At 52.0% G+C, this 26,059-nt stretch overlaps 1 long non-coding RNA gene across 2 annotated transcripts in view; it reads left to right on the top strand.

The window, feature by feature from the left end:
* Positions 1-5,138: 5,138 nt before the first annotated feature.
* LOC126964403 (uncharacterized) overlaps positions 5,139-26,059 on the top strand; it is a 298,069-nt gene continuing 277,148 nt past the window's right edge. The window contains exons 1-2 of one of the 2 annotated variants that reach the window (XR_007729360.1): positions 5,187-5,465; positions 5,911-6,007. This is a non-coding gene — a long non-coding RNA (uncharacterized LOC126964403). Of the gene's footprint in view, positions 5,466-5,910; positions 6,008-26,059 lie in introns of both variants that reach the window. The other variant, XR_007729359.1, reaches the window with a different exon arrangement.

The raw sequence follows: 26,059 nt of genomic DNA, 5'->3' as shown, positions 1-26,059 counted from the left end.
AACCAAGTGCAACAAACAGGCCACGACCTGGGCACAGATGCCTCTTCCCGAGCCCACCTGGGAGTGACAACCGGAAAACGTGCTGGACAAATTCTGAAAGAGCTGGAACAGCTTCCATTATTTTAAAAGTCCTCAGGTTGCATTTATCCCAGACCCTTTACAGCTTTTTCCTTCTGATTGGTGAAGCCTCAGCTCAAAGGTCACCTCCTCAGAGAGGCCCTCCCCCATGGCCCTATTTAAGTAGCCCCCACCAGAGCCACAGTCAGCGACACGCACCCTTCATTTCCTTCTTGGCGGTGACTCCTACCTGCGAGTGCCTTGTCATTTGCGGTTGACATCTGCACTGTCCCTCTCCACCAGCACCGAGGCTCCGTGAGGACAGAGGCACGTCGCCTTGTGTCCTGGCGAATCCCAAATCCCAGCCCTGAGCACAGCCTGGCACAGAGCAGACACAGGCAATGAGTGCTGCTGAAATTTTCCCCATGGAGCCAGTGGTGATCTGTCCAGGCTCTACAGCCCTCCCCCGAAACGTGTTCAGAGACGGGACACTGAGGCCATCCTCCTTGCTCCACTCCTGGTGAAGAGCCCTCAGACCCATAGGAGGGGCTTGTCAGTATCACCTTCTCAGGTGAGCCTCATACATAAGCAGGTGCAGTGGGTTAACCAAGCCTACGTCTTTAACCATGTGATAACCACAGTACCAGGGTTCTGCCATCAAATCTTTTCTATCCTCAGTCCTGCCTTGGGAATTCAGACTAAACCAGAATTCAGAGTTTCACAGACTCAGAAGAGAATGTGATGCCAGATTGTTCTGAAAGTTTTGGTTTTAAAGCAAGAACAAATGATTACATTTGTGATCTGAAATCGTTTATTTGCTTCATATCAAGCCGTATCTCCTTCCAAATTATTTTCTTTAAATTATCCCCAGAATGGGGAGCAGTATTAATTGTTTCCAATGAAAAAAGTGCCCCTTTCATCAAAGCCATGAGCTTTATCTGCTGCTTTTGAATCTAACGCTGGCTTGGGGAAAGGATTGTAAATAGCAGGTCTTCTTTGTGCACTTTATGCTTCCAAATGTGCTAGTTGGAATAAAGGAGTGAAAAGTTAAAAAATCCTCTCTTGTAAATGTTTAGAAATTGCACGAGAGTTATTTCTTGCTCTTTGAGGGGAGAGGTCACCCTGCAAACGAACAGTCACAGCTGTTCAGCTCCCCCGGGTTCTGAATGTCACTAGATCTTGGCTTCCCCCAACCTTGGCAGGTCAGACTCTGTGAAGGACACTCACTGACTTGTGACCTCACGCCATGTACAGGGACCAGGGGAAAGGGGTACATCTGGCTTGGGGATGGTCCTGCAAGGCCACTTTTCTGGCAGGGAGGTGACACCTGCAGAGGAATCTCTCATTTTCCCAGCTCCAGTCAGTTTCAACAAGAGGTGGGGATTTTTTCCCATCTCAATTATTATAGTATTTTTTTCTGATAACCAAAGTCACAATTCATTTCAAAGGTGTTTAAAAATAGAAGAAAACAAGCTTTTAAATCACAAGTGATTCAAACACCAAAGATAAGCAGCATTTACATTTTCCTATTTAGTGATCCTATAAGATAATATACATGCATATTATCGCACTTACACACTTACGCATTTTTGCTTTATTAAAATAGAATAAAGCTTTATTGGGCCAGGCGCAGCGGCTCATGCCTGTAATTCCAGCACTTTGGGAGTTCGAGACAAGTGGATCACTGAAGGTCAGAAGTTTGAGACCAGCTTGGCCAACATGGCGAAACCTCATCTGAATTAAAAATACAAAAATTAGCGGGGTGTGTTGGCACGTGCCTGTAATCTCAGCTACTCAGGAGGCTGAGGCAGGAGAACTGTTTGAACCCAGGAGGCGGAGGTTGCGGTAAGCCAAGATGGCACCATTGCCTCCAGCCTGGGCAACAGAGTGAGACTCTTTCTCAAAAAAAAAAAAAAAAAAAAAGGTTTGTTTACACAAAACAACATTTTGTGTTCATATTTACATATTGATAACAACAGATCACTATCATTTTTGGTATGGGCATATGTAGATATAAGCATTAATGAATTTCCTACTTTTTATCCAGTTATGGTTGTAAAACCTATTAGTGATGAAACTTCAGCCAAGACCGAAGTTTATCTCGTAAAAACCAAGACCGGGCTGGGCGCAGTGGCTCACGTCTGTAAACCCAGCACTTTGGGTGGCTGAGGTGAGTGGATCACTTGAGGTCATGAGTTGGAGACCAGCCTGGTCAACATGATGAAACCCTGTCTCTACTAAAAATAAAAAAATTAGCTGAACATGGTGGCATACACCTGTAATCCCAACTACTCGAGAGGCTGAGGCATGAGAATCACTTGAACCTGGGAGGCGGAGTTTGTAGTGAGCTGAGATCACGCCATTGCACTCCACCCTGGGCAACACAGCAAGACTGTGTCTCAAAAAACAAAAAAAGTAAAAACAAAACTGGAGGTTGTCAGTCTAGGGTGGCATTAGGGACTTTCATTTCCTTCCAGAGGACATTCTGCTATTCACAGGGTAGAAGCCTAATCCTCAAGGTTAAGGTGACAAGAATAGCTCCAACCATCATATGCTTATTCCAGGAAACAGGTCAAAGGATGGAACAACTAAGAAATGACAGTAAAGATACGTGTCAGTCCATCTGTGTTGCTATAAAGGAATTCCTAAGGCTGGGTTCTTTATAGAAGAGAGGTTTAATTGGCTCAGAGTTCTGCAGGCTGTACAAGCAAGACACCAGCATCTGCTCCTGGGGAGGCCTCAGGAAGCTTCCAATCATGGCAGAAGGTGAAAGGGAAGCAGGTATGTCACATGGTGAGAGAAAGAACAAGAGAGGGAGGAGGACGTGCCAGGCCCTTTAAACAACCAGACCTCCCATAAACTCAGAGCAAGAACTCAGTCATTGCCATTGGGACGGCACCAAGCCATTGTGAGAGGGATCTGCCCACATCACCAAAACGCCTCCCACCAGGCCCCACCTCCAACATCAGGGATCACATTTCAACATGAGATTTGGAGGGGACCAACATCCAAACCATATCAAGACAGAAGTTATAGAAGGGGGTTTCCAAAAATACCACCCAACACTTTTATTACCTCCCATTGGCCAGAACCTGGTCACATGGCCACAACTCACTGCAAGGAAGCCTGGGAAAATGTAGCCTGTGCCCACCCACTAGGAGAGGGGAGCACCAGTGCCAGGGTCCGGGACCACCAGTGGGCATTCATGCTTCCTACTTCTTTCTTTTCATAAAAATCCTTAGAGATCCATCTTTGCATATTCTTCTGACTATTTTCTAGGGATAAATGCCTATAAATGAAATTTGAGCCCAAAAGTTACGCACTTTTTTTTTTTTTTTTTTTTGAGACTGAGTCTCGCTCTGTCGCCCAGGCTGGAGTGCAGTGGCGCTATCTCGGTTCACTGCAAGCTCCGCCTCCCGGGTTTATGCCATTCTCCTGCCTCAGCCTCCCGAGTAGCTGGGACTACAGGTGCCCGCCACCTCGCCCGGCTAATTTTTTTGTATTTTTAGTAGAGACGGGGTTTCATTGTGTTAGCCAGGATGGTCTCGATCTCCTGACCTCGTGATCCGCCCGTCTCGGCCTCCCAAAGTGCTGGGATTACAGGCTTGAGCCACCGCGCCCGGCCAAAGTTACGCACTTTCATTGGCCAGTTGCCAAATTGCCCTCTAGAAAGGTTGTACCAATGAACTCACCAAGAGGTGCGGTTCTGTTTCATGAAATGTTTCTCCACCCCACGTTTCCTTTTAATCCACATCCTTTGGCCTTTATTAGGCTTACACATCTCTTCAGAATCCCCGCTTCCTACATCATAATCTTGGTATTTAACACATGTTTTTCCTTCAGGTTATTACTGATATCAGATTTATCTGACTATGCATGAACCCAGCCACAGCTTTAGGGAAAGGGATGTACCTTTCAGCGGTGAAGAGAATACAAATTAATAATCCTCAGAGATTTTGAAACTGAAGTGGGCAGGGAAGGGTGGAAAGAACCGATCTCATTCTATGAAGAGCACGGAGGGATTTTCACAGCGCATGTGGTGCTGAGTACAGCAGACCAGGCTCCCAGGGGCACCCAGAGAGCAGCGTTTCCTCAACAGAAGAGGAGTGAGCACTGCACAGAGTTGCAGAAAGGGAATCCCGGACAGGGGTAACAGTACATGCAAAGGCCCCATGGCGGGCCCTGGCTTGGCCTGCTGGAGGAGCGGAAAGGAAGCCAGTGTGTCTGGAGTAGAGGGGACCGACTTGTCCAGGTTTGCCCAAAACTTTCCTGGTTTTAACACTAGAAATCCCATGTCCCAGGAAACTCTGAGTCTCAGCCAAGCTGGGATGCTTTGCCTGGAACTGCCCCTGTTATAAAACTGAACGGTCTGTGCCTCACAACCCCCCTCAGTCCTGAGAAAGCTAAGGCAGTGGGTCACCCTAGACTGGAGCAACGTGCATGACGGTGGGAAGAGTCAGTGACTCTCTTTCATGTCCTCTCTCCCCTCGACCTCAGGAGTCACCCAGGTGGGCACTGGCATCCAGGATGAAAACTTCCCAGCATCCCTTGCAGCAAGCAGTGGCCACGTGACCAGGCAGTGGCCAATGCACATGAGGCCAGTGCACTGCAACTGCCTTTACAGGAAGGGAGGTTTGTGTCCTCTTGTTCTCTTCTCCCCTCCCTGCTGGCTGGTGGTAGATAGGATGGACACTGTGGGGAAGCTACACCCTAAGGAAGCCAGAGCAGCAAGATGGAAGTAGCCTAAGACCCTGAAACATGCACAGAGAAGAATCACCCGACTGGCTTGGACTTTCATGTGAAAGGAATGAACCTCTGTTTCAGTAAAGCCACCGTGATTCAGGGTCCTTGTCACATTCACTGAGGCTGTAACATAATTGTTAGAAAGAACAGGAGGGGAGATGGAGTCGGAGAGGCAGGGAGAGGTCAGATCACATCAGGCGTGTAGGCCAAGGCGGAGGAAGAAACAGGAGACACAGGACTCAAGGACCACACCTGCTCCCAGGCGAAGGGAGTTTGCTGTGGGTGCCCCTCCCTGTCCGTGTGTCCAGTGTGTGGATATTCTTTATACCTTACCCGTATTGTACAAATACTTTTTTCTATTCAATATTTAGAAGACATTGCATTAAATAGCAAGATGGCAGATGAACATCAGGAAGGAACATTAGGAACATCCACGGTGTTCCATCCAGGAACCTTCACCATGGAAACCCTTGTGCTCATGGGCCTGGTCTCAAGACGCAGTCAGCTGTTGGGGATCAGAGGCCGCACTCATCGTAGCAGAGAGGCAGGACCAGCTGGGAGAGGGTCCTTCTGTGACACCGACGGCATCACCGGGCTGTGGGAAGTGACTCAGCTGCCAGAACTCACACAATATCATTCTGCACCAGAACCTCATGGGAAAAATGGTAAGTTCTCAGTTTCTCCATTAATAGCACCTCTCAGATGAATCTCTGTCCTCCATCGCTTCTCCATGAAACAACATTTTATAGCTTTGCTTGGGTCTATTTTTCAATGTATTTTTTATTTTACTAACTGTTTGAAAGATATATATTGTGTGTGTGTGATTTTGTCTCTGCCAGTCAAGATAGTCATGGTTTAATTATTGTTATTATTATTACCAACATCCTTTAGTTTCTTTAAGCTTTTCAATTCCTAAGGCTATCAATCAGGATCTTTCTGCCTCATGAGACAGAAAACAAATCCAAACTGTGTAAGAGGAAAAAGAACACTCATCACTAGCATTTAGAAGTTCCCAAGCTTAGCTTGCTTGGGGTACAGCTTCATCTACAGTTTCCAGGGTCATCCTGTAACTCTCTCTCTCTACTTCCCCAACTTTGGCTCCATGTTTAGCTCCATGACCCTCAGACTTAAACAGCAGCACTGGCTCCTCCCCAGATCTCCAGTTCCCTGACCCTCAAACTCCAACTCCAGCACCAGCTCCACCCGGGTCTCCAGCTCCACCATCCTCAAATTCCAAGAGCAGCACCAGCTCCCGCGTGGATCTCCAGCTCAATGACTCTCAGACTTGGGAGGCAGCACCGGTTCCCCACCAAGACTCCAGCTCCACAACACTCAAACTAGAACAGCAGCACCGGCTACTCCCTGGCTCTCCAGCTCCCTCAAACTTCAACGATAGCACTGGCTGTTCCCCGGGACCACCAGCTCCACAACCCTCAACTTACACGGCGGTAGCACCAGCTCCTCCCTAGGTCTCCAGCTCCACGACCATCAAACTTGAACTGCAACACCAGCTCCTCCTCGGCCTCCAGCTCCACAATCCTCAAGCAACAACAGCAACACCTGCGCCTCCCTGAATCTCCAGCTCAACAACTCTCAGACTTGAGAGGCAGCACCGGCACCTCAAAGGCTCCAGCTCCACGACCCTCAGATTTGAACAGCAGTAGCACCACCTCCTGTCTGGGTCTCCAGCTTCACGATCCTTAAACTTGAACAGCAGGACGGCCGCCTCCCTGGGTTTCCAGCTCCACGACCCTAAAACATGAATGACAGAACTGGGTCACCCCCAGGGCTCCAGCTCCAAGACCCACAGATTTAAACGGCAGCCCCGGCTCTTCCGGGGCTCTCCAACTCCACGGCCCTCAGACTAGATCAGCAGCACCGGCTGCTCCCTGGGTCTCCAGCTCCACAATCCTCAGACATGAACAATAGCACTGGCTCCTCCTTGGGTCTCCAGCTTCACTACCCTCAGACTAGACCAGCAACACTTGGGTCCTCCCTGGGTCTCCAGCTCTACAACCCTCAGACGTGAACAGCAGCAGCACCGGCTCCTCCCCCTGTCTCCAGTTCCACCAACCTCAAACTACAACAGCAGTACCAGCCTCTTCCCAGGTCTCCAGATCCACGACCCTCAAAATACAATGTCATGACGGGATGCTTCCTGGGCCTCCTGCTCCCAAACCCTCAAACTTCAAGTGAGACACCGAATCCTCCCCACAGTTAAACAGCAGCACAGGCTCTTCCCCAAAGCTCCTGATCCACGACCCTCTGACTGAAATGGTGGTAGCACCGACTCCTCCCTAGGTCTCCAGTTCCACGACCCACAAACTACATAGCAGCACTGGCTCTTCCCCAAATCTCAGGCTCCATGACCATCAGACTTAAAAAGCCGTAGTGCGGGCTTCTCCTTGGGTCTCCAGCTCTACAACCCTGAGACATGAACAGCAGCAGCACCACCTCCTCCCCCTATCTCCAGTTCCACGAACCTCAAACTACAATAGCAGTACCAGCCTCTCCCCAGGTCTCCAGATCCACGACCCTCAAAATACAATGGCATGACTGGCTCCTCCCTGGGTCTCCTGCTCCCAAACCCTCAAACTTCAACTGACACACCAGACCCTCCCGACAGTTAAACAGCAGCACCGGCTGTTCCCCAAAGCTTCAGATTCATGACCCTCTGACTTAAATGGCAGTAGCACCGACTCCTCCCAAGGTCTCCAGTTCCACGACAATCAAACTACGCAGCAGCGCCGGCTCCTCCCCAGGTCTACAGCTCCACCACCCTCACACTAGACACCGAGACTACCTCCTCCCCGCTCTCCAGGTGCACGACCCTCAGACTTGAACAGCAGCAGCGGCTCCTCCCTGTACCTCAAGCCCCATGACCCTCAGACTTTAACAAGAGGAACACCGGCTCCCCAGCAGGGCTCCAGCTTCAGGACCCACAGATTTAAACAGCAGTACCGGCTCTTCCTGAGACCTCCAGCTCCACTACCCTCAAACTAGAATACAGCATCAGCTCCTCCTTGGGTCTCCAGCTTCACGACCCTCAGACTAGAACAGTAACACCGGTTCCTCCCTGGATCTCCAGCTCAATGACTCTCAGACTTGAAAGGCAGCACCGGCTCCTCACAAAGGTTCTGGCTCCAAGACCCTCAAACTAGAATAGCAGCAGCTGCTGTCCTTGGGTCTCCAGCTCCACAACCCTGACTCTTCCCCGAGTCTCCAGCTCCTCAAGTCTGAGAGTTGTAGAGCTGGAGACCCAGGGAGGAGTCAGTGCTGCTGTTCTAGTGTGAGGGTCGTGGATCTGGAGACCCAGGGTGGAGCCAGTGCTGCTGTTCTAGTGTGAGGGTCGTGGAGCTGGAAGACCCTGGGAGGAGCTGCTGCTGCTGTTCTAGTGTGAGGGTCGTGGAGCTGGAAGACCCTGGGAGGAGTTGCTGCTGCTGTCCTAGTTTGAAGGTCATGGAGCTGGAGAACCAGGGAGGAGCCATTTGAATAGCAGCGCCGTCTCCTCCCCAGGTCTCAGGCTCCATGACCCTCAGACTTAAAGAGCCGTAGTACGGGCTTCTCCCTGGGTCTCCAGCTCTACAGCCCTCAGACATGAACAGCAGCAATACCAGCTCCTCCCCCTATCTCCAGTTCCATGAACCTCAAACTACAACAGCAGTACCGGCCTCTCCCCAGGTCTCCAGATACACGACCCTCAAAATAAAATGGCATCACCGGCTCCTCCCTGGTTCTCCAGCTCCCAAACCTTCAAACTTCAACTGACACACCGGATCCTCCCCAAAGTTAAACAGCAGCACAGGCTCTTCCCCAAAGCTCCAGATCCACGACCCCCTGACTTAAATGGTGGTAACACCAGCTGCTCCCTAAGTCTCCAGTTCCACGACCTTCAAACTACACAGCAGCACCGGCTCCTCCCCAGGTCTACAGCTCCACCACCCTCACACTAGACACCGAGACTACCTCCTCCCCGCGCTCCAGCTACACGACCCTTAGACTTGAACAGCAGCAGCGGCTCCTCCCTGTACCTCAAGCCCCATGACCCTCAGACCTGAACAACAGCAGTAACAGCTCCCTCCGGTGTCTCCAGCTCCACAACCCTCAGCCTTAAACAACAGCAGCACCAGCTTCCCCTCCCCCGGTGTCTCCAGCTCCACCACCCTCATACTAGAACAGCACCAGTCAGTCCTACCTGTGTCTCTGGCTCCATGATCCTCAAACTACAACAGCAACACCGGCTCCTCCCTGGATCTCCAGCTCAACAACTCTCAGACTTGAGGGGCGGCACCGGCAACTCCCCAAGGCTCCAGCTCCACGACCCTCAGATTTGAACAGCAGTAGCACCACCTCCTATCCACGTCTCCAGCTTCATGACCCTTAAACTAGAAAAGCAGCATCGCTGCCTCCCTGGGTTTTCAGCTCCAAGAACCTAAGACACGAATGGCAGAACCGGCTCCCCCCCAGAGCTCCAGCTCCAGGACCCACAGATTTCAATGCGAGCACCAGCTCCTCCCGGGATCTCTACCTCCACTACTCTCAAACTAGAACAGCAGCACCAGCTCCTCCCCCTGTCTCCACTTCCACGACCCTCAAACTACAACAGCAGTACCAGACTCTCCCCAGGTCTCCAGATACACGACCCTCACAATACAATGGCATGACCGGCTCCTCCCTGGTTCTCCAGCTCCCAAACCCTCAAACTTCAACTGACACACTGGATCCTCCCCACAGTTAAACAGCAGCACGGGCTGTTCCCCAAAACTCCAGATCCACGACCTTCTGACTTAAATGGCGGTAGCACTGGTTCCTCCCTAGGTCTCCAGTTCCATGACCCTCAAACTCCACAGCAGCACCAACTCCTCCCCAGGTCTACAGCTCCACCACCCTCACACTAGACACCGAGACTACCTCCTCCCCGCGCTCCAGCTACATGACCCTCAGACTTGAATAGCAGCAGCGGCTCCTCCCTGTACCTCAAGCCCCATGACCCTCAGACAACAGCAACACCATCTGCCCCCCAGGGCTCCAGCTCCAGAACCCACAGATTTAAACAGCAGCACCAGCTCCTCTCTGGTTCTCCAGCTCCACAAGCCTCAGGCATGAACAACAGCACCCGCTCCTCCCTGTGTCTCCATATTCACTGCCCTGACTAGAACAGCAACACAGGTTCCTCCCTGGATCTCCAACTCAATGACTCTCAGACTTGAAAGGAAGCACCAGCTCCTCCGTGGGTCTCCGGAACCACAACACTCAAAACAACATGGATCCTCCCTGGGTCTGCAGCTCCACCAACCTCAAACTAGAACAAGACCCTTCCTCCTGGGGTCGCCAGCTACCAGACCCTCTTACTACAACAACATTGCTCCTGCCTGGGTCTGCAGCTCCACGACCCTCAAACCAGAACATGACCTCTCCTCCCTGGGTCGCCAGCTCCCAGACCCTCTTACTACAACAACATTGCTCCTCCCTGGGTTTATAGCTCCACGACCCTCAAACTAGAAGAAGACCTCTCCTCCCTGGGTCGCCAGCTCCCAGAACCTCTTACTACAACAACATTGCTCCTCCTGGGGTCTGTAGCTCCACGACCCTTAAACTAGAACATGACCTCTCCTCCCTGAGTCGCCAGGTTCCAGACCCTCAAACTGCAACAACATTGCTCCTGCCTGGGTCTGCAGCTCCACGACCCTCAAACTAGAACATGACCTCTCCTCCATGGGTCGCCAGCTTCCAGACCCTCAAACTTCAACAACATTGCTCCTGCCTGGGTCTGGAGCTCCACGACCCTCAAACTAGAACATGACCTCTTCTTCCTGGGTCACCAGGTTCCCAAACCTCTTACGACAACAACATTGCTCCTCCCTGGGTCTGTAGCTCCACGAACCTCAAGCTAGAACATAACTTCTCCTCCCTGGGTCGCCAGGTTCCAGACCCTCAAACATCAACAACATTGCTCCTGCCTGCGTCTGGAGCTCCACGACCCTCAAACTAAAATAAGATTTCTCCTCCCTGGGTTGCCAGCTCCCAGACCCTCTTGCTACAACAACATTGCTCCTGCCTGGGTCTGGAGCTCCAGGACCCTCAAACTAGAAGAAGACCTCTCCTCCCTGGGTCGCCAGCTTCCAGACCCTCGAAGTTCAACAACATTACTCCTGCCTGGGTCTGCAGCTCCACGACCGTCAAACTAGAACACGACTTCTTCTTCCTGGGTCACCAGGTTCCCAACCTCTTACTACAACAACATTGCTCCTCCCTGGGTCTGTAGTTCCACGACCCTCAAACTACAATAAGACCTCTCCTCCCTGGGTCGACAGCTTCCAGACCCTCGAGCTTTAACAACATTGCTCCTGCCTGGGTCTGTATCTCCTCGACCCTCAAACTAGAACAAGATTTCTCCTCCCTGGGTCGCCAGCTCCCGGACCCTCTTACTACAACAACATTGCTCCTCCCTGGGTCTGCAGCTCCACGACCCTCAAACAAGAACAAGACCTCTCCTCCCTGGGTCACCAGGTTCCAGACCCTCAAACTTCAACAACATTGCTCCTGCCTGGGTCTGGAGCTCCACGACCCTCAAACTAGAAGAAGACCTCTCCTCCATGGGTCGCCAGCTTCCAGATCCTCGAAGTTCAACAACATTGCTCCTGCCTGGGTCTGCATCTCCACGACCCTCAAACTAGAACAAGATTTCTCCTCCCTGGGTCGCCAGCTCCCGGACCCTCTTACTACAACAACATTGAGCCTCCCTGGGTCTGCAGCTCCACGATCCTCAAACTAGAACATGACCTCTCCTCCTTGGGTCGCCAGGTTCCAGACCCTCGAATTTCAACAGCATTGCTCCTGCCTGGGTCTGTATCTCCACGACCCTCAAACTAGAATAAGATTTCTCCTCCCTGGGTCGCCAGCTCCCGGACCCTCTTACTACAGCAACATTGCTCCTCCCTGGGTCTGTAGCTCCATGACCCTCAAACAAGAACAAGACCTCTCCTCCCTCGGTCTCCAGCTTCCCAACCCTCGAACTTCAACAATATTGCTTCTCCCTGGGTCTGCAACTCCACGACCCTCAAACGACAGCAAGACCTCTCCTCCCTGGGTCGCCAGGTTCCAGATCCTCGACCTTCAACAACATTGCTCCTGCCTGGGTCTGCAGCTCCACGACCCTCAAACAAGAACAAGACCTCTCCTCCCTTGGTCTCCAGCTTCCCAACCCTCGAACTTCAACAATATTGCTTCTCCCTGGGTCTGCAACTCCATGACCCTCAAACGAGAACAAGACCTCTGCTCCCTCGGTTGCCAGGTTCCAGACCCTCAAACTTCAACAACATTGCTCCTCCCTGGGTCTGGAGCTCCACGACCCTCAAGCTAGAACATGACTTCTCCCTGGGTCGCCAGGTTCCAGACCCTTAAACTTCAACAACATTGCTCCTGCCTGGGTCTGGAGCTCCACGACCCTCAAACTAAAATAAGATTTCTCCTCCCTGGGTCGCCAGCTCCCAGACCCTCTTGCTACAACAACATTGCTCCTTCCTGGGTCTGGAGCTCCACGACTCTCAAAGTCGAACATGACCTCTCCTCCCTGGGTAGCCAGGTTCCAGACCCTAAAACTTCAACAACATTGTTCCTGCCTGGGTCTGTATCTCCCCGACCCTCAAACTAGAGCAAGATTTCTCCTCCCTGGGTCACCAGCTCCCAGACCCTCTTACTACAACAACATTGCTCCTCCCTGGGTCTGCAGCTCCATGACCCTCAAACAAGAACAAGACCTCTTCTCCCTGGGTCACCAGGTTCCAGACCTTCAAACTTCAACAACATTGCTCCTGCCTGGGTCTGGAGCTCCACGACCCTCAAACTAGAACATGACCTCTCCTCCCTGAGTCGCCAGGTTCCAGACCCTCAAACTTCAACAACATTGCTCCTGCCTGGGTCTGGAGCTCCACGACCCTCAAACTAGAACATGACCTCTCCTCCCTGGGTCGCCAGGTTCCAGACCCTCGAACTTCAACAGCATTGCTCCTTCCTGGGTCTACAGCTCCATGACCCTTACCCTAGAACAGCAGCACCAGCTCCTTCCCGGACCTCCAGCTCAATGACTCTCAGACTGCAAAGGTAGCACCGGTTCCACCCCCGGCTGCAGGTCCAACACAATCAGATTTGAGCAGTGGCAACACCAGCTCCTGTCTGTCTCTTCCGCGTCATGATCCTTAAATTAGAACAGCAGCACCAGCTCCTGTGGGATCTTCAGCTCCACGACCCTAAGGCATCAGTGGCAGCACCGGCTCCTCCCGTGGGCTCCAGCTCCAGGACCCTCAGACCGGAACAAAAATACCAGCTCCTCCCCATGCCTCCGGCTCCTTGACCCTCATAAACCATCCCTTCTCCTGAAATGTAGCAGTCAGGAAAACTGCAGAGGAAGTAAATAAATAAATGTTTTCCTTTCAAATTGATGTTTCTTTTCTGTTCACGCAAGTCAGGAAATTTTCTACTTTCCATCAACCTTGCAGTCTACTTATATTCAATTGTAAGATGGAAATCCAGCATTTGAAATGACCTTTAAAAACTTAGTTGTTCTTTTTTACCATGATCTTATCTCACCGCTCTAGAAACCATCTTTCACTTTGCCTGTGCAGAAGTCTTATGAACATTCGAACTATGAATTTACCTGGTTGAGATTCCTAGAATACACATTATCCCCAAATGTTCCTGCCCTCCTTAAAATCTTCTAACATGTTCCCCTCACCCAAGAATAAATGCCAGGTCCCACCACAGTCCACAGTGCCCAGCACGGCCCTGCCCTCTGCCCTGGCCTTATGGTCTCCCGTCTGCAGTTTCTTTCCTGCCGGACAGGCCTCTGTCACTTCCTCAAACCACATGGACTCAGGCCTGACTCCAGGCCTTTCCCCCTGCTGTGCCCTCTGCGTGGAGTGCCTTTCCCCGGCTCTCCATCCTCCCCTCAACCCGCTCCGCTCCAGCCTGCTGGCCGCCCCTCAGGTCAATGAACACACGATGTCCTCCCACCATAGGCCTTTGCACATGCTGTTCTCTGTGCCTGAAACACTTTCCCCCAACCATCTGGGTTCACTTTTCTAATTACCATTCATCCTTGGAGTCTCCACTGAAACTTCACCCCCCGCCTGCCCCCATCACTTGGACTTCACCTTGGTTAGGTTGAAAACCCCCATCTCCTGACTCCAGGAAGCTAGATGTTATCCCGGCACTTGGAAGTTTCCCATAGCAACGTTTTGCACACTCGTAATTTATTCTATTAGGTTGGTGCAGAAGTCATCGCAGTTTTTGCCATTAGTTTTAATGAACTGCGGTGCCGGCTCCTCCCCGCTTTTGATGGCCATTACCTTTAATGGCAAAAACCGGGATTACTGCTGCACCAACCCAATAGAATAATTTATATTTACTCATTCATCATCTGTCTTCCCCTCTAGAAAGTAAGCTCCATGAGAATAGGGATCAAATCTACTCTGATCACTCCACCTTCCTAGCACATCGTCAATAATTATTTACCGACCGACTGATAGAGAAATATCTTCATTGTTGCTGGGATGAACCACATAACATGATGCGCCCTTTGAAAGTCAATGTCATGGACACTTAGCATTTGCTTTTCACTCCTGCACACGTGGCTTGGTGGGGCTTAGGCTGATGTAGTCTGGGCTTGACTCCAGGCTGAGGGTTGAAACTCTGCGTCCTCCACATGCCTCTCATCCTGCAACTGGAGCTGAAGTTCCCTGGGGCACGCTCATCTCGTGGGAAAAATCAGGAGCATTAGAGGGCAGGCCTGGCAGTGCCGACACATTCTAGGCTTCTGCCTGTGCCGTGTCTATGAAAATCCTCTTGGCATAAGCACATCACCCAGCCACCAGCAATACATATGGGATGGATAAGTCTATCCACCCTCCCCCGGACCCCGGTAAGGATGTGGATGTGTCAGACTCTTACAGGTGGAGTGAAATATTGAGGCCCAACATTAAATCACCTACAGCAAGAAGTGTCGGCCTCTGTGTCCCCACGCTGGAATCATGCTTCGCCAGCGGGTTTACCTGAGATGACTCCCCTTTGCTGTGGTGTCTGCAGGTTTAGGCCAATGCTGTTCCCTGTGGAGGACAGAGAAGCCTCAGTTGGCCTCCGACTGTTGGCAGGAACAAGATATTAGGTTGGCACAAAACAACCACAAGCTCCAGGTAGCCCGTGCCCAGTGAGACAGGAGAGGGGCAGGAAGAACTGTGGGAGCTCAGGGAGGCTCCCATCCCCAGCCTCTCCTAGCTTGCCCCCATCTCTGCTTTCTTGTTTTTCTTTTTCTTTTTTTTTTTTCTTGAGACAGTGTCTGACTCTGTCACACAGGCCGGAGTGCAATGGCGTGATCTTGACTTACTGCAACCTCCGCATCCCAGGCTCAAGTAATCCTCCCACCTCAGCCTCCCCAATGGCTGAGATCACAGGCACATGCTATCATACCCAGCTACATTTTTTTAGACGCAGGATTTTGCCATGTTGCCTGGTCTCGAACGCCTGGGCTCAAGCAACCTGCCTACCTCGACCTCCCTGAGGACAGGGATTACAGACATGAGTCACTGAGTCCAGCCTGCTTTATTTTTTTTACAGTACTTGGAAAGTTCTAATGTGCTAAGTACACATGTATTTTCTTTCTTTTTTGTCTTCCCTAGAATAGGAGCTTAACCTGGGCAGGTTTTTTGTTTATCTCATTTATCACCCTACCCCAGTGGCTGGAACAGTGTCTGGTACATGAATGGTGTGTTCTAAATAAATATTTTTAACAAATAAATAAATGAAATATCCTACAAGAGAAAGCTAGTATTTGGAACTCACCCATCAATAGAACCAAAAAGCCAAAGACCTTTAGCCTGTCCCGACCTCTGAATGCACCCAACCCCACAGGAACCAGCAGAGGAAAAACAGGAACAAAGGTAGGGAAAAGAGCAGGTGGTTTCCCCCACAACTAAGGACCCCCAGGCTTAGGCTGAATTTGAACTGGAAAAGGAAATTCTAGGAACTGGGTGTGAGGTTAAAGTTTAGACTTGTCTGGCATGGATTTTGTAACACCTAAACATGAACTATTCCATTCATTTTTTGTTTTTGTTTTTTTGAGACAGAGTCTTGCTCTGTCTTCCAGACTGGAGTGCAGTTGTGTGATCTCAGCTCACTGCAACCTCCGCCTCCCAGGTTCAAGCGATTCTCCTGCCTCAGCCTCCTGAGTAGCTGGGATTATAGGCGTGTGTCAGCACGCCCAGGTAATTCTTGTGTTTTCAGTAGAGACGGGGTTTCTCCATGTTGACCAGGCTGGTCTCGAACTCCTGACCTCAAGTAATCTGCCCACCTCAGCTTCCAAAAGTGCTGGGATTACAGGCATGAGCCACCGGGCCCTGCCATATTCCATTCATTATTAACAAGTCTGTTATGATAAATCAAAGTGACCAAAATCCTAGGGAAACTTCCCCAGATGTCATCAAGAAGCAGAGACCAGAGGCCTATCAGCAGGATGGGGACTAGGATGAGGCAGGGGAGGGAGGCGCTCATCTCTGGATTATCAGGGTCCAGCAAGTGAGGCATAAAGTTTAAGGGGGCACCAAAAAATTCACTGATCAGGCCGGGCGCGGTGGCTCACGACTGTAATCCCAGCACTTTGGGAGGCTGAGGCCGGCAGATCATGAGGTCAGGAGATTGAGACCATCCTGGCTAACAGTTGAAACCCCATCTCTATGAAAAATACGAAAAATTAGCCGGGCATGGTGGTGTGCGCCTGTAGTCCCAGCTACTTGGGAGGCTGAGGCAAGAGAATCACTTGAACCCGGGAAGCAGAGGCTCCAGTGAGCCGAGATCGCACCACTGTACTCCAGCCTGGGCGACAGAGTTAGACTCCATCTCAAAAAAAAAAAAAAAAAAAAAAAAAAAAAAAGAGAAAACATCCTTAGTTATAGGACCTCAGGCCTCCTCACAGACACAATCAAGGAACTTATTTACTTAAAACACAGCCCTGTGTAGGTGTAGGATGAAGAATGATTCTTATTTTCAACTTTATTCTCTTTCTCTGTTGCTTGGCGTCTCTGGCCATGAGCCCGTCATTTCTGTAATCAGAGCACAGAATGTGGAGAGGGGAAGGACAGGCCGCCTGACAATGTGGTCCTGTTTTTCCTGGACCAGCCTTTGTGTGAGGACCTGTGCCCAGTGGGCAGATTCAGGCCCCTGAGGAAAGAGGAGGAGCCAGGTAGTGGAACATTTGAGGTGACGGCCCTTCCCCAGCTGCCCAGGGCCCGCTTGGCACCGATGGTCATTCCCAGCATGTTGGGTTGGCCCTCGGGGATCTGGTCAGGACTCTCGGGGCCATCAGGGTCTGGCAGACCCAGGTCTGGGTGTGAAGACACTTGGGGCATCTCAGACGCCCTCTCCGGCCACTCGCACACCCAGCACTGAGAGGCCACAGCACGTCTGCCCACGCCTCTGTCCTTGTTCACTTGGCAGCTGACCAGTCATCGTGGACACTGACCGTTGCTCGAGTGTAGGGTCCCCAAGTTCCTGCTGGGCCAGCAATTGTGCCCCTTGGGCTGCTGTATCTTGGGGTGCCAGCGCAGGGTCTCCACAGGGATAGAGAGAGTATCTCTGCACCAACCAGTGGGGACACAGCTGTGTTTTAGTACAAACACCTGGGCCAGCTGGACAACACAGCCCGGGCCCAGCAGCTCTGATTTGCCTGAATCCCAGAGTTGGCATGGTGGGGTCATTCATTCCAGCCAAACCAGAGAGCATGTCCTTGGGCAGGACGAGGAGTGCTCAGAGCAGGTGAATGGAGCTCTGCAGGGAATGGCATCTCCTCCGAGAAGTGAGGGCCCTGAAATCAATCCAGGGACACTCTCTGAGCACCCCCAGGGTGCACACCCGGCCTCAGGGAGCAGGGAAATGTCAGCCAGCAAGGACAGGTCTGTGCTCTGTGGATGGGCCAGAAAGAGGGGGTGCAGCAAGGGAATCACAATCACAGAGGAGAAAACGGCCAGAGTCACAGCCTGGTTTGTCCCCTTCTCACTGGGTGCTGCCAGGAGTCCAGTCCCAGCCAGCGACTCCCGAGCACAGGTATCAAAATGAACTGAGACCCTCTAATCACGTCCTGGTGTCTTGAGATCGCCTCCCACCCACCGCCCCCACCGCGGGGCCCTGCACTGGCTTCTCCAAGAAGAAACTGGGAGGCTGAGGGGCTGACCTGCGGGGAGACCTTTCACTCAGTCCCCGTGAACCTGCTGAAGGTTTCACTTATCCTTAAAAACATGCCTCTTTGCATGTCTGACTCTCTGTAAGGAGCATGTGTTACTTTGCTAAAGAAGGAAAACATCACTCCAGACCACCTGTGTGTTTAGCAAACACCAATTCCCAGCCCAGAGCAGTGGGTTTGCTGCTGCTGCAAAAAGCCAAGGCTCAAAACCCACGTGGAGCCTTCAGAGGCCGCCTGGCCCCCGCTCACCCTTCAGAATGCACTCACCGGTGTGTCTGGGGCTGTTTCTTCTTGGTGTCTGCTGTCAGGAAAGAGAAGACGCGGGGACACCAGTTGGGAGTTTAATCCCATCAGACCCAATCCTCGGTTCTCTGTGCCCCTCACGTCACCCCATCGAGACGCCACTGGGGCTGAATGAACCACGAGCTGCTGCCCTGAGCAGAGAGTCAGATCCCTCCTTGATCAGATGGTTGAAGCCGCGCATGCCCTCTAGGGCCCTGCATAGGGGTGGGGAGTCACGCCTCGGTTTCATCTCACAGCAGGGATGACCCCTCACTGGGCAGCCCAGCTCAGACCTCAAGGGAAACAGGCCCGGGGGAAGGTGGGTGGAAGGACGGGGCCCCTGGTGGGAGGACTCACAGGTGAGAGACCCCACCCACTCGGGCGATTCACACCCAGGGTCTTTGGGGCCCACAGAGGAAACAGTTCACAGTGAACACAGGTCCAGCTAGTCAGGGTCACAATTATCTGCAGCAGGGACAACCATCCACTCCCAAAAGATGGGTTCAGTAAGGCAGAAAGTTTAACTCAAGATGAATTTTTAGTGAAAATGATTTCTGTAATCATGTTTTATTTACCTGTATTTAAAGATTAAAGTTTCAATATGGCACCTTAATTCCTTAAGGAAGAGAAAGAATGCGTATCTTGGGGTAATGGGGACCGGCAGCTCCATGAGTCAAAGCTTTCTGTGGCTCGATCTAGTTCAGGGTCTGAGTGTACGTTTAACGTGCCTGCAAAAGCCTCTGGTAAGCAGGGAGCCATGTTACAGGCAGCAGAGCCCCAGGGCTTGCCGCAGCTGATGGAGATTTCAGGGAGCAGGTTCGAGCTCCTCGTGAGGCGGAATGAGAGGAAGGCTCTCCCCGTCTCCTGAGTCAGGCTGGACTCAAAGGGGAGAGAATATTGTTTAAATGAAATAAAACACTGTCATTGCAATAAAATGTGACCATTCTCTTCCCTTTCCTTTTCTTTTTTTCCATTTTTTTTTTTTTTTTTTTTGGACACAGTTTCTTGTTCTGTCACCCACCCAGGCTGAATTACAGGGGCATGATCTTGACTCACTGCAGCCTCAACCTTCCAGGCTCAAGTGATCCTCCTGCCTCCTCAGTAGCTGGGACCACAGCCATGTGCCACCACATCTGGCTTTTTTTTTTTTTTGTAGACATGAGGTCTCGCCACATTCCCCAGGCTGATCTCAAACTCCTGGGCTCAAACAGTCTGCCCACCTCTGCCTCCCAAAGTGCTGGGATTACAGGAGTCAGCCACCACGCCTGGCTCCCTTCTCTTTCTATCTCACCTGACAGTGTCTCTGCATCCCCATCTCTTAGCACTCTCCCGACTTCTTAGATACCCTGGCCTCATCTCTGGCCTCATCTCTGGCCTTTGCACTTGCTGTTCCCTCCACCTAGCATGCTGTTCCCTCAAATCACCCATGGCAGCCCCATCTTATTCTTCAGGACTCAGCCCACATGTCACCTCTTCAGAGAGGCCCTCCCAGACCACCCAAAACAAGACAGTAGCTCCACCCCCATGACTCTACCTCATCGCCCAATCTGTGTCCTGTATTCTATTTTTCACAATCTGAATGATGTTTATGTGCTGACCTGTATGCTGTCCATCCTCAGAGACTGGAACTTCCTGAGAGCGTCATGAGATCAGATGGCTCTTACTCACTGCTGTGTCCCAGACACCAGCACAGTGGCCTGTGTTTAAAGGCGGTCTGTCAATATTTGTTAAGTGACTGGACAGATACGGAAGTGAACGGTTACACTGACAGTTTTTACAGGGGGATGTGTTGCTTTGCCTTGGACTCGTTCCATTGTTCTCGTATATAACCTGGGCCTGACCAGAAAGAAGTGGTGCCTGGACATGACAAAAAACTTTCACATGATCTGTCGGACAATAAACCACATAAGTACCCCTTCTCTATCCGTTACTCTATACCTTCATGGATAAATCACTAGACCTCATGTGGGTGCAGGAATTTTGAAATATATTTTTAAAGAAATTGCTAATGTAGACAGGGATCCTAAAATATAGAGAGACATATAGATAGTTACCTGGGCCCTGCACACTCTACACATGACTTTGCAATCCATCCTTCGAGGAATTCTGCAGTGAAGACAGCCCTTCAGAACTGCGATGAATTGAGTCAAGGGGCTGGACCTTTACACCCCTGTGTTTACTACCAGTCTTTGGAGATGGATGGACCCCAGGGTGACTGGGCAAAGCAGCTCCTGTTGGCCAGGGGCATTTTCTGGGGCGGGTCTCAGCTGTGAGCTCACAGCAGGCAACCCCCTGGCAGTGGGGCATGCATGCCTGCTCCTGAAAGGGGATGTAGGGGACACATTCCAGCATCTCGTCCAAGCCACGAGTCTTTCTCACCGAGGCCATTGTGCAAAAGCTTCCTGACAGGCCTCCCGTCTTCCACTCTTGCCCCATTTCCCTATTTTCCACACAGCAGCCAGAGGAAGCCTGTGAAACCGAGGTCGGGTCCTGTGCTTCCTCTGCTCAGAACCCTCCGTGGCTCCCACGTACTCAGAGTAAAACCTCGAGCTTCATGACAACCATGAGACCCGCAACTTCTGCCCCCAAAGCTTCTCTGGCCTCACCTCCCGCTGCTCCTCTCCTCGCTCGGCCGCAGCTGTGGCTCCCTCCCCGGTTTTCCTGGAACACGCCAGCGCACCTGCGGCCGGCTTTGGACTCACTGCTCTTTTGCCTGGAAGGCCCTACCCTCAATGTCATCCTGGCCCACAGCCTCAGCTCCTCCGGTCTTGGCTCAAATGGTGGCTTTTCAGCGGGGTCTTCCCTGACCATCCTACTGAAAATCACCAACCACCCTCCATAGGGGGCTGAACAAGGGCCCCCCATATGTGTCCACATTCAAACCCCTGGGACCTGTGGGTATGTCCATTGCAAAGAGGCTTTGCTGATGTAGTTAAGTAAAGGATCTTGAGATAGAAAGATGACTCTAGATGACCTGGGTGGGCCCAGTGTAATCACAGCGTTCCTTATAGGAGTGGGGCAGGAGGGTCTGAGTCAGAGGAGCTGTGACAGGGCAGAGACTGGAATCATGTGCTTGAGGATGGAGGAAGGGGCCACGAGCCCAGAATACGAGGGGCTTAAAGGAAAATACAGGCCGGACCAGCACTTTGGGAGGCTGAGGCGGGTGGATCACTTGAGGTCAGGAGTTTGAGACCAGCTGGGCAAACATGGTGAAACCCCATCTCTACTAGTAATACAAAAAAAAAAAAAAAAAAAAAAAGCCAGACGTGGTGGTGCGCATCTGTAGTCCCAGCTACTTGGGAAGCTGAGGTAGGAGAATCACTTGAACCCAGGAGGCTGAGGCTGCAGTGAGCCAAGACTGTACCACTGCACCCCAGCCTGGGTGACAGAGCGAGACCCCATCTCTAAAAAAAAGGAAAGAAACAAAGACAGAGAGGAAAAAAAAAGGAAGGGAGGGAGGAAGGAAGGAAGGGGAAGTGAAGGGAAGGAAGGAGGAAGGGAGGGAGGGAGGAGAGGGGAGGGGAAGAGAGGGAAGGGGAGGGAGAAAGAAAGAAAGAGAGGGAGAGAAGAAAGAAGGAAAGAAAGAAAGAAAAAAGAAAGAAAGAAAGGAAGAAAAAAGAAAGAGGAGAGGAGGGGAAGGGAGGGAAGGCAAAGGAAGGGAAGGGAAGGAGGGAAGGGGAATGAAAGGGAGTGAGAAAGAGAAGGGAGAAAGAAAGAGGGGAAGAGAGGAAGGAAAGAAAGGAAAGGAAAGGAAGAGAAGGGAAGGGAAGGGAGAAAGAAAGAAAGAGAGAAAAAGAAAGAAAGAAGAAAGAAAGAAAGGCAGAGAGGAGGGGAGGAAATAGAAGTGAAGGGAAGGGAAGCGAAGAAGGGAAGGGGAAGGAAAGGGAGGAGAAAGAGAAGGGAGAAAGAAAGAGAGGAAGGGAGTAAGGAAGGAAAGAAAGGAAAGGAAGGGAAGGGAGGGAAGGAAGGAAGAAAGGAAGGAAAGAAGGAAGGAAGGAAGGAAGGAAGGAAGAAAGAAAGAAAGAAAGAAAGAAAGAAAGAAAGAAAGAAAGAAAGAAAGAGAAAAAAAGAGGGAGGGAGGAAATACAGACACTGAAAATGCAAAGAATCCTGCCCTCAGCGCTTCCAGCAGGAGCCAGCCCTGCTGACCCCTTGACTTAGCCCAGTGAAATTGAGGGCAGACTCCTGACCTCCAGAGCTAGGAGAGAGTCCATCTGTGTTGTTCGAAGTTATCAAGTTGGAGGTGATTTGTCACAGCAACCACAGGAAGCTAACGCACCCTCCCACATACCTGGAGCTTCCTATCCCCAAGCCTGCTGAATGTCTCCCCATAGCGTGGATTAGCAGCTGACATGCGTACCTTTCACTGATTTGTTTATCCCTCTCCACTTACTGAATGTCCGCTTCATAAAAGCAGGAATTTTGTTTGTTGCGAGATCCCCTGCACCTAGCACAGTGCCTGGCAGATAGCAGATGCTCAGCAAACACCCTCTGCAATGCTGCACCTGAGTCCTGAGGAGGGAGGAGGAGCAGATCCTGGGGTGAGCCAGGGGACAGAGCTCCCAGCGGAGGCAGCGGCAAGGGTAGAGTCTGAGTCACAGTCAATCCCATCCTTCCAGATGGCCGCTGTAGGACCCATGGATAAACTTCCATCTAGCCCGGCCTCCACAGAGAATTCCCTTCAACTGAAGCCATGGAAGCTGGGAACTCACTTAAGAGCCCTACAGTGAGACATTAAGAGCATAGACCCTGAAGCCAGGCTGCCTACGTTCAAATCTCAGCTCTGCCACTCACTAGCTGAGTGACTCTGGGCTAGTTAATTAACCTCTCTGTGCCAATTTCCTCATCTATAGAATAAGGATAATGAGAGTGCCCATCTCATAGGGCTATCGTGAGGATTGAAACAGCTAATGCATTTAGCACAGTGCCTGGCACACGGTACACATGGTCTACTGTTCCTATTTGGGTGGAAAAGTCCAGCAAGTTGCAAAGATTGCTAAAAAGCAACGAGAGTATACCAGGGTGTCTTAACTGACAAGCAAAGGGTGTGATTAAAAGACAAGCCAGGTTGGCAGCAGAACATCAGCTTTCTTCGTGCCTGAGCCATAGATGAGGAATTAAAACGTAGCCTGGCAACGCTTTGAGAAAAATTAATCACCCCTGCTATCTACCTGCCCCTGCTCATCCCATTTAACCTGCACTCTCCTGAACCCCACCCTACCCCAAAGGGATCCTGGAGCCTCCTGTTGCACAGGCCTGGCTGTGATATCGACAACACACCCCAGCTCGGCCCAGTGAGTTGTTTTCCAGCCTCATCTGTCCAGACACAGCCCCGTAAAGAGAGGGCCGAATGCAGAGCCAAGGCTGTGTTGACTGCAGAAGAGACGGAAGGAAATAGATGGGGTGGGGGTTGGTGCATCGTGTGGGTCTCACATGTGGCTTCCCTCCAGCAAGTCCCCTGCACTCCCCGCCAGATGTAAGGAGGGAGGGAGGGGTGAAAGTGGGGTTTCCCCCAGAGGCAGCAGAGCTGGGGAAGGGCCTGGGCTGCAGGGACCTGTGTACAGGGCATGAGATGTCACCGGGGGCTTCCTACACGAGACGTAGTGAGTCATCAGGGTGCAGGGTGGAGGCTCTGAAGGAAGAGCCCAGGGGAATACGGGAAAGAGGTGACATGAGAATCCATCGGCCACCACCCCAGTCCTCCCTCCTCTGTCCAGGAGCAGGGCCAGGGCCCAGAAGACAGGGGGAGCTTTCTGCAGGAGGGACACCCGCCCTGAGAGGAACCCGGGTTGTCATAGCCGCACAGACACTGCAAGCCAGGAGCAGTGGCCACACCCATGGGGCAGGGGCATCAGAAGGGGGCAGAAACAGAGGCTTGTCCCCCGAGGGCTGTGAGCATGTGTTTGAGGTGACCGAGGGGAGACAAAGCAAGTGACAGAGACGCCTTCTCGTCAGCAGTGGTTCCCTCCGCAGGTCTCCGGGGACAGTGGGTCCAGGGGACAGGAACACTGGGGGGCTGTCACGGGTGCCGCATCAGGATGTCCCCTTCTGCCCTGAGCAGCAGGCAGTCCCCTCGAGGACTCCACATCATCAGCCTCTGGCCCGAGGGCTTCCCAGCGCCTCCCTTTCTCTGTTTTGGGTGACTTGGGCAGGCACTGGCATCTACATCTGGCACTCCTGGCCCCTGGTGGGTGTGACCTGGGCCCTCTCATCAGACACGCTTCAATCCCGTCCCACACAGCCCAGGGCCAGGCCCTGGCACCTCATGCACAGCCTCGGACGACGCACCCGGGATCCAGGCACTGAGACTCTGCACGTGGCCCCATCCCAGTGTCTCAGAAGGAAATGAGGCTTGAATTTCTCCTGGGACAGCTTGGCGCTGCATCCTCCCTGCAGTAACCATCATTTAATAAGGCCAGAAGAAGTGGAGAAGGCGCAGCTGATGGGGCCGCCATGTGTTCAAAAGCAGCCCCCACCCATGCACAAGCAGCCCTCAGAGGTACCAAGGCAGCTCCAACCAGCAGGTAAAACGGCGGCTGGAATGTGCAGAGCCAGCCCAGATCACAGCCTGGATCTCAATCTGCAAGAAAGAACTTTCCGGGTTGAGCAGCTGTCACAAGTCCCAGCGACTTGGCATTTTCTCCTGGAGGCTGTTCTCAGAGCCAGACCGGGGGCGGGGGCTCCCCCTTGGCATCTATGGGCCCCGCAGTCTGCACCGAGCTTGGAGTCACCAGGCTGATTTCACGGACGTTTACGGAGCCTGCAGGAGACCATAGCTTAGTGCGTCCCCTGCTAATTAAAGGACAGCGGCCAGTTGTTCCCCGTCAGAGATTACAAAGGATGATTTGCTTTGGACCCAGGGAGCGGATGGGAGCGTATCAGATGCCAAAACCTGGTGCCTGCCACCTGGCATTCTTTGGAAGTGACCCTTTGAGGAGCAGTGGCCATTGTCGGGAGATGGGTATTGGGGAGCCTCCCTCTCAGCTCTGGGGACTCAACTCTGCCCACGTAGGGCAGGAGGACGATGTCCTGAAGCTATGCCTGTCCTTGTCCAAGGAGGGTTGGGGGCTTTGCATGGGGGTGTGTGAATGCCTGCAGGCCTGGGGGTCAGGGGACCTGTGCAGGGCTGGAAGAGGGTGTCTCGGCCACAGGACCAGCCCTGCTTCAGCCAGTGAAGCCATGTGTCGAAATACGGCCCAGCATTGCTCAACCTTCCAGCAGCCAGGACAACCTGGGTTTGAGTCCCTGCTACAGATAAAAGAACTGAATTCGACCATTTGTCTCCAGCCATTCTCAGCCTCTGCCTCTCTCCCCAGCCCCTCCACCCCTGTGTTCAAGGAAGGCAGAGCCCAGAACCTGTCGTGTGGGGCCTTGGGCTTTCCACGGCCTGATCGGTGCTAGTTTCTGGGGAGCCCTTTTTGGGGGAAACTTTCAGATTCTCTCGAACGCCTCATACCCGGACTGCAATCCCCCATTCCACCAGCAATTTCAGGACCATGTGAGAAATTTCATCAAATTTGCAAGTGTGTTGTTCCTCCTTTTACCCCCACTCTGTCCGTGAGATGCTCTAATTCACCAGATGTCATGTGTCTTTGGGATTCATATTCTATGTTAAGTCCTTTGAAAGCAATCAACAGCTGTAATGCAATTACTATTGGCTGCATCTTTCATGCTCTTTTGCCCCAAACCTCATCCTGTGTGCCAAACTCACCACACACACACACACACACACACACGCCCCACAACAGA

The sequence above is a fragment of the Macaca thibetana genome, chromosome 10 (assembly GCF_024542745.1).
Source record: "Macaca thibetana thibetana isolate TM-01 chromosome 10, ASM2454274v1, whole genome shotgun sequence".
NCBI lineage: Eukaryota > Metazoa > Chordata > Mammalia > Primates > Cercopithecidae > Macaca > Macaca thibetana.
This window is presented reverse-complemented; position numbering and strand designations above follow the sequence as displayed.